We start from the raw sequence: 8,490 nt of genomic DNA on the forward strand, positions 1-8,490 counted from the left end.
GAGATATACCTAAGTGAATGCAGACTTCCAAAGAACAACATGGAGAGATATGAAAGTCTTCCTCTCTGATCAAGGCAAAGAAAGGAAACCAATAGAATGTGAAAGGCTAGAGATTTCTTCAAAAAAAACTGACATACCAAGGGAACATTTCATGCAAAAATGGGCACAATAAATGACAGAAATTGTTTAGTCCTAAAAGCAGGAGAAGATATTAAGAAGAGGTTGCAGAATACACAGAAGAAATATTTTAAAAATAGATCTTCATGACCCAGATAAGCACAATGGTGTGATCACTCACCTAGAGCCAGACACCCCAGAATCTGAAGTCAATGGACCTTAGGAAGCATCACTACAAACAAAGCTAGTGAAGGTGATTAAATTTCAGTTGAGGTATTTCAAATCCTAAAAGATAACATTGTGAAAATGCTGCATTCAATGTGCCAGTAAATGTGGAAAACTCAGCAGTTGCCACAGGACTGGAAGTGTCAGTTTTGTTTCAATCCCAAAGAAAGGCAACCCCAAAGAATGTTCAAGCTACCGCAAAACTGCACTCATCTCACATGCAAGCAAAACAATGCTCAAAATTCTCTAAGACAGGCTTCAATAGTACATGAACCATGAAATTCCAGATAGTCAAACTGGATTTAGAAAAGACAGAGGAACTAGAAATCAAATTGCCAACATCCATTGGATCACTGAAAAAGCAAGAGAGTTCCAGAAAAATATCTATTTGTGCCTTACTGACTACTCCAAAGCCTTTGACTGTGTAGATCACAGCAAACCATGGAAAATACTTAAAGTGATGGGAATACCAGACCACCTGACCTGTATCCTGAGAAAACTGCATGCAGGTGAAGAAGAAACAGTTATTGTGGGACATGGAATAACAGACTGGTTCCAAATTGGGAAAGGTGTATGTTAAGGCTGTATATTGTCACACTACTTATTTAACTTATATGAAGAGCAAATCATGCAAAATGTCACTCTGGATGAAACACAGTCTGGAATCCAGATTGCTGGGAGAAATACCAATATCCTCAGATACGCAGATGACACCACATTATGGCAGAAAGCAAAGAACTAAAGAGCCTCTTGATAAAAGCAAAAGTGAAGCATGAAAAAATTGGCTTAAAAATCAACGTCCAGAAAAGCAGAATCATGGCATCCAGCCCCATCACTTCATGGCAAACAGATGAGAAAGCAATAGAAGCAGTTAGAGACTTTTTTTTCTTGGACTCCAAAATCACTGCAGATGGTGACTGAAACCATGAAATTAAAATACGCTTGCCCCTTGGAAGAAAAGCTATGACCAACCTAGACAGCATATTAAAAGAAGACACATTACTTTGCTGACAAATATTCACCTAGCAAAAGTTATGGTTTTTCCAGTAGTCATGTATGGATGTGAGAGTTAGTTAGACTGTAAAGAAAGCTGAGTGGTGAAGAACTGATTATTTTGAACTGTGGTGTTGCAGAAGGCTCTTGAGAGTCCCTTGGATTGAAAGGTGCTCAAGTGAGTCAATCTTAAAGGAAATTAATTCTGAATATTCATGGGAAGGACTGGTGCTGAAGCTGAAAGTGCAATACTTTGGCCAAAAGATGTGAAGAAGAGACTCCTTGGAAAAGACCCTGATGCTGTGAATGACTGAAGGCAGGAAGAGCAGGAAATGACAGAGGATGATGAGATGGTTGGATTGTGTCACCAGCTTGAGTGAGTTCCAGGAGTTGTTGGTGGACAGGGAATCCTGCTGTGCTGCAGTCCATGGGATCACAGACTCAGACATGACTAAGCAACCTGAAATAACTGAAGAAAAATTAAGCACAAATAACAAATATTAAAATTAGCAGGGGAAAAGCAGCAAATATACAAGGGGATCCTCATGAGGATGGAACTTTCAATGGAACTTATGCAGGCCAGAAAGGGATGGCATGATATACTTAAAGCAATGAAAGAGAAAAACTTAAAGCCAGGGACTATTCTACAAGGCAAAGATCTCATTCAGATTAAAAGAAGAAATCAAAAGCTTTATACACTAGCAAAAGTTGAGAGAAATCAGCATTAGCAAACCCGTTCTTCAATTGCTAAATGATCTCTAGACAGGAAGCCCAGAAAATGTTTATAAAAATAAACTGAAAGCAATAAAGTAAATGATAACAGGGTCATCCTTATCAATATCTACCTTAAATATAAATAGGTTAAATGCTCCAGTCAAAAGACAAAGACTGGCCAAATGGATACAAAAATAAGACTATTATATCTGCTGTCTACAAGAGATAGGCCTCAAACCAAAGGATACATACAGACTGGAAGTGGAGGGTTGAAAAAAATATATTTCATGCAATCAGAGACCAAAAGAAAGTGGGAGTGAAGTCGCTCAGTGAAGTCGTCCAGTCGTGTCCAACTCTTTGCGAACCCACAGACAGTAGCCTGCACCAGGCTCCTCCATTCATGGTATTTTCTAGGCAAGAGTACTGGAGTGGGTTGCCATTTCCCCCTCCAGGGAATCTTCCCTACCCAGGGATGGAACCCAGGTCTCCCACATTGTAGACAGACGCTTTACTGTCTGAGCCAAAAATAAAGACCATTATGAGACAAAATGATCACTACATAATGATCAAAGGAACAATTCAAGAAGATAAAACAATTACAAATATATATGCATCCAACATAGATTTTAATATACAAAAGACATAATAGTTTATATTTCATGTTTGTGAATAATTGCACTCACTCATTAATGAAACAGACATAATCCTACATTTTATACAAATGAAAATCTGGAACAAGATTTTTGTATGGGACTAGTGAAAATCCTTTACTTCATATATACAAAAATCTGTGTCCAGACTTTCATATGGGAAACAAAATAATTCCATACTACATTTGTTTGAATATTTCATATCTTAAATGCAACATAGGAAACTTTCATATTACATACATATGAAAATATTGTCCAGATTCTTGTAACATACAGAAAATGTCATATTTCATGTATATCATAATCTTATCCCAGATGTGCCTGTGTGATATAGAGACTACCTTATTTAATATATATTAAAATATATGCTCAGATTTTCATGAGACATTAAGAAAATTCATATTCATATACATTTAATCTACACAAAAATTCACAAATTCTCATGTATGACACAGAGAAAATGCCTTATTTCCTGTAATGAAATATGAGCCCAGATTTTAGGATATGATCTGAGAAAATTCCACATATTTCATAAACTTGAAAATCTGCTTTCAGGGTCATATATATATTCAGTTCGGTTCAGTCACTCAGTCGTTTCTGACTCTTTGCAACCTCACTAATTGCAGCACGCCAGGCCTCGCTGTCCATCACCAACTCCTGGATTTTACCCAAACTCATGTCCATTGAATCAGTGATGCCATCCAGCCATCTCATCCTCTGTTGTCCCCTTCTCCTCCTGCCCCCAATCCCTCCCAGCATCAGGGTCTTTTCCAATGAGTCAACTCTTTGCATGAGGTGGCCAAAGTATTAAGAGTTTCAGCTTCAGCATCAGTCCTTCCAATGAACACCCTGGACTGATCTTCTTTAGGATGGGCTGGGTGGATCCTTGTAGTCCAAGCGACTCTAAGAGTCTTCTCCAACACTACAGTTCAAAAGCATCAATTCTTCAGTGCTCAGCTTTCTTCACAGTCCAATTCTCACACCCATACATGTATATTATGGTAGAGAAAATTCATTATATCAATTATGTGAAATCCTTTGCCAGATTATTTTCAAGAAGCATAGAGAAAATTCCATATTATGTATAGGAAAATTTGCTCCCAAATTCTTGTTTGTGATGGAAAAAAATTCAATATTACATATATTTGAAAATTGGCCCCCAGATTTTGAAATGGAACAAAAGAAAAAGTCTGTATTTCATTTATATAAAAATTGGATTTTCATATGTGAAAGAGGAAATTCCACATTATATATAATTGAAATTTTGACCTATACTTTCATCTGTGACAGAGAATATTTACTATTTCTTATAATTGAAAATTTGCACCAAAATTCATATGTGAAAGAGAAAATTTCATATTTTGAATACTTGGAAAACACACTTCCATTCACATTTTATATGTATCAAAATCTGTGGTCAGCTTTGCATATGTGATGTAGAGAAAATCAATGTCCCACATATGATAAAATCTGCTTCGTGTTCTATATAGCATGCAGAAAAATTCTATATTATGTATTATAGATTCTACATTCTGTATAATATATACATTTCCTCCTCCAGGGATCTTCATATCCAGGGAGAAACCCACAACTGCTGCATCTCCTGCACTGGCAAGTGATTCTTTATAATTTGAAACACCATGGAAGCAAACTGGGAGAAGGCAATGGCAACTCACTCCAGTACTCTTGCCTGGAAAATCCCATCGACAGAGGAGCCTGGTAGGCTGCAGTCCCTGGGGTCACTAAGAGTCAGACACAACTGAGCGACTTCACTTTCACTTTTCACTTTCACTCATTGGAGAAGGAAATGGCAACCCACTCCAGTGTTCTTGCCTGGAGAATACCAGGGATGGGGGAGCCTGGTGGGCTGCCGTCTATGGGGTTGCAGAGTTAGACACAACTGAGACAACTTAGCAGCAGCAGTAGCAGCAAGAAGCAAACTGGGCCCAGATTATCACATATCATGGACTGAAATTTTCATATTTCATATATATGAAAATCTGCACTAAAATTTTAATATGCAAATGACATAAAATGTATCTTTCATATGGATCAGTATCTGTACTTACATAGTTATGTATCAAATGGAAAAAACTATACTTCATATATACAAAAATCTGAACAGAATTTGTATGTGATGTATGAAAATTCTCTAATTTATATATATAAGAAAACCTTTGCCTAGATTAGTCTGTGAAAAAAAATTCCATATCACCTATACTCAAATTGGTCCTCAGGTTAAGAAATTACCATATTTCACATACCTGAAAATTCTCATCCATATTCTTATAAATTATATAAAGAATATTTTATTCTTCATATATATGAAATATTAATGTCCATGATTTCATATGTGACAGAAAGAAAATTCATTTTATACTTAGAAAATCAACACCCGGAATTAAATAGGAAAAAGCAGAAAATTATATGTCATATATATGATTATCTGCACATAATTATATATGAGAAAATTCCACATTTCATATATATGTAATTCAGCATCGATTTTTGTATGTGACATATGAAGATGCCATATTTCCTATACAGAATATAATGTGAGTAGATTCTCATAGGTTACATACAAAATATTCCATGTTTCATATATATGAAAATCTTGGTCCAGATTATTTTATGTACCTTTAGAGAAAATTCCATATTCAAGAAATATGAAAAACCCAGAGATTCTATGTAAAATAAAGTCTTAATTTAATATAAAATGTGTGTCAAGATTTTCATATATGTCATCAAGAAAACTCCATATTTCATATATTTCATCTGCACCCAGGTTCTCATATATGACAGACTAAATACCCTGTTTCATATATGTGGAAATCATGGTCCAGTTTATCATAGGTGACAATCAGAAAACTTTGTTTAACATATATAAAAACCACTCAGATTTCCTTATGTGACAGAGAAAGTTTGATATTTACTATAAATGAAAATCTGCCTTTGAATCTTATATATGACATGAAGAAAATGTAGCATGGAGGCAATTTTATATTCAAAACATATTAAAATTTGGGTCCAGATTTTCATATATGACAAAAATAAAATTCCACAGTTCATATATGTGAACATCTGAATCCAGATTTTAATATAGGAAACAAAAAATTGCACATTTCATATATAAATATAAATGAGGATGCAAATTTTGCTATGTAAAAGATAGAAAGTCTATATTAACATATTAAAATATCTGCAACCAGATCTCATATATAATAGAGAAAATTCCATATTTTGTACATATGAAATACAGTTCCCAGATAACCATATTACATAGGAAAAATTCCATATTTCATATATTAAAATGTTTGGAAGTTTATTTTATGTAACATATAGAAATTCCATATTTCATGTAGAGGAAAATCTGCACCCAGAATTTCATATGTGACATACAGCAATTTCCTAATTTCATATATATGAAAATTTGTGCCCAGATTTTTATACATGAGATCAAAAGCACTTGATTTTCATGTACTGAAACTCAGCAACTAGATTCTCATATGACAAAGAGAAAATACAATATTTCCTATGAATGAAAATCTGAATCTAAAAATCTCAACAGATGACACCAGTAAAATTACATACTTTATATATTGGAAGCTCTGCACTGAAATTCACATATGTGACTTTGAGAAAATTTCATATTCCATGTATATGAAAATCTGCTTCTGATTTGCATACATAAAATAGAGATAATTCCTTCTTTAACATATATGAAAATCTGTGACAAGAATTTTGTATGAACATAGACTAAATTCCTTGGTTCACATATATGAATAACTTTCCCCAAATAGTCATATGACATCAAGAAAATTCATACTCATACATCTGAAAATCTGCTCCCAGGTTTTCATACATGACATGAAGAAAATTCCAAAGTGCCTACATATGAAAATCTGGTTCCAGATACCCATAAGTGAGGTTGAGAAAATTATTATTAATTTATATGAAATTTGTACCTAATTCTCATCTGTGATATAGACAAAATTCTATACTTTATATATGTGAGCACTTTTATCCAGATTGACATATGTGACATAGGGAAAATTTCATATTTCATACATGAAACTTTCATATAATGATATTACACTGAGATTCTCGTAGGTGACATAGATAAAATTACATATTTCATAGTATATATATAGTTGATGTTTCTATTGACAAACTAAATTTCATATTTCAAACACATGAATATTTGCTCAGAGATATGTTCATATGAGTAAAATAAACTTCCATGTTTTATTTATATGACTATCTGGGCCCAAATTTATATATGATATATATACAGAAAATTTCATATTGAAACAATATTAGTAACTTTGATCAGATTTAAAATTCCATATAACATATACATGAAAATGTGCAACCAGATTTTAGTATATGAAACAGAATATTTCATATTTTAAATATTTGAAAATAAGCATCCAAATTTAAATATGTAAAATATTAAAAACTACTTACTTCTTATACATGATTATTAGCACTCAAATACACATATATGAAATCGAGAAAAGGCCCTATTTCATGTATATAAGGCTGAGCATAATTTTTGAATGTCAGAAACATAAAATTTAGTTTACTCACATGATTGTCATATAAAGAAAAATCCTCATTTCATATATGAAATATACTTCACCCAGATTCTCATATGTGACACTGAGAAAATTCCATATTTCATACTTTATAAAAACTTGTGACCAGTTTATATCATAGTTAAAAGGAAAATCTGTATTTCAAACATTTGAAATACTGTGCACATATTCCCATATGTGACCTACCTATGAAAATCTATAGCTAGATTATTGTATGTAATACAAAGAAAATTCCATATTTTATGTATATGAAAATCATCAGATTTACATACTGGCATACAGATAATTTTATATTTCAAATATATAGAAATATGAGCCCAGATTTCCCTTTATTACATGGAAAAATTTCATATTTATAGATGTTTTGTATTTATTTATACATTATACAGTTTATTTATATCTGTGACAATAGGAAAATTTGATATTTCACACATGTGAAATACTATGAGCAGACTTTCATATGTGACCTACATAAAATTCCATATTTCATTTATATTAAGATCTACACCCAGATTATTACATGTATTATAGGGGAAAATTTTACCTTCACCACCAAACACATCCACAACTGGGCAGCATTTCTGCTTTGACTCAGTCCTTTCTTTCTTCTGGAGCTATTTTCTCTGCTGTTTCTCCAATAGCATATTGGACACCTACTGACTTGGGGGATTCATCTATCAGTCATATCATTTTATCTTTTCATACTGTTCATGGAATTTTCAAGGCAAGAATGCTGAAGTGGTTTGTCAATCCCTTCTCCAGTGAATCACATTTTGCCAGAACTATCTACCATAGTATGTCATTTTGGTGGCCTACATGGCATAGCTCATAGCTTCACTGTTAGACAAAGATGTGATCCATGTGATCAAATTAAATTCAGACTTAAAATGAAGAAAAAAGGGGGAAACACATCATATTCGGTTGTCTCGAATAAATTGCTCTATTTTGATAGAGAAATTTCCGCATGTGCTTTCTTCTTCGTCTGGGGCGGTAATTTTGGGGGGCCCACCCTGACTGCTCCACTGAGTCAAGTCCCCAGGCTTTCTGTTTTTTTTTTTTTCTCCAAGAGATATGGGCAGGGGCCAGGGCTGCTTTTACAACCAGCTGGTTGTAAACCAGGTGAAGAGACCAGAGGGGTGTAGACGCATTAGGATGTGAAAAGCGAGCATGCTTTTTTTTTTTTTTTTTTTTTT

The sequence above is a fragment of the Cervus canadensis genome, chromosome Y, assembly GCF_019320065.1.
Source record: "Cervus canadensis isolate Bull #8, Minnesota chromosome Y, ASM1932006v1, whole genome shotgun sequence".
NCBI classification, from domain to species: domain Eukaryota; kingdom Metazoa; phylum Chordata; class Mammalia; order Artiodactyla; family Cervidae; genus Cervus; species Cervus canadensis.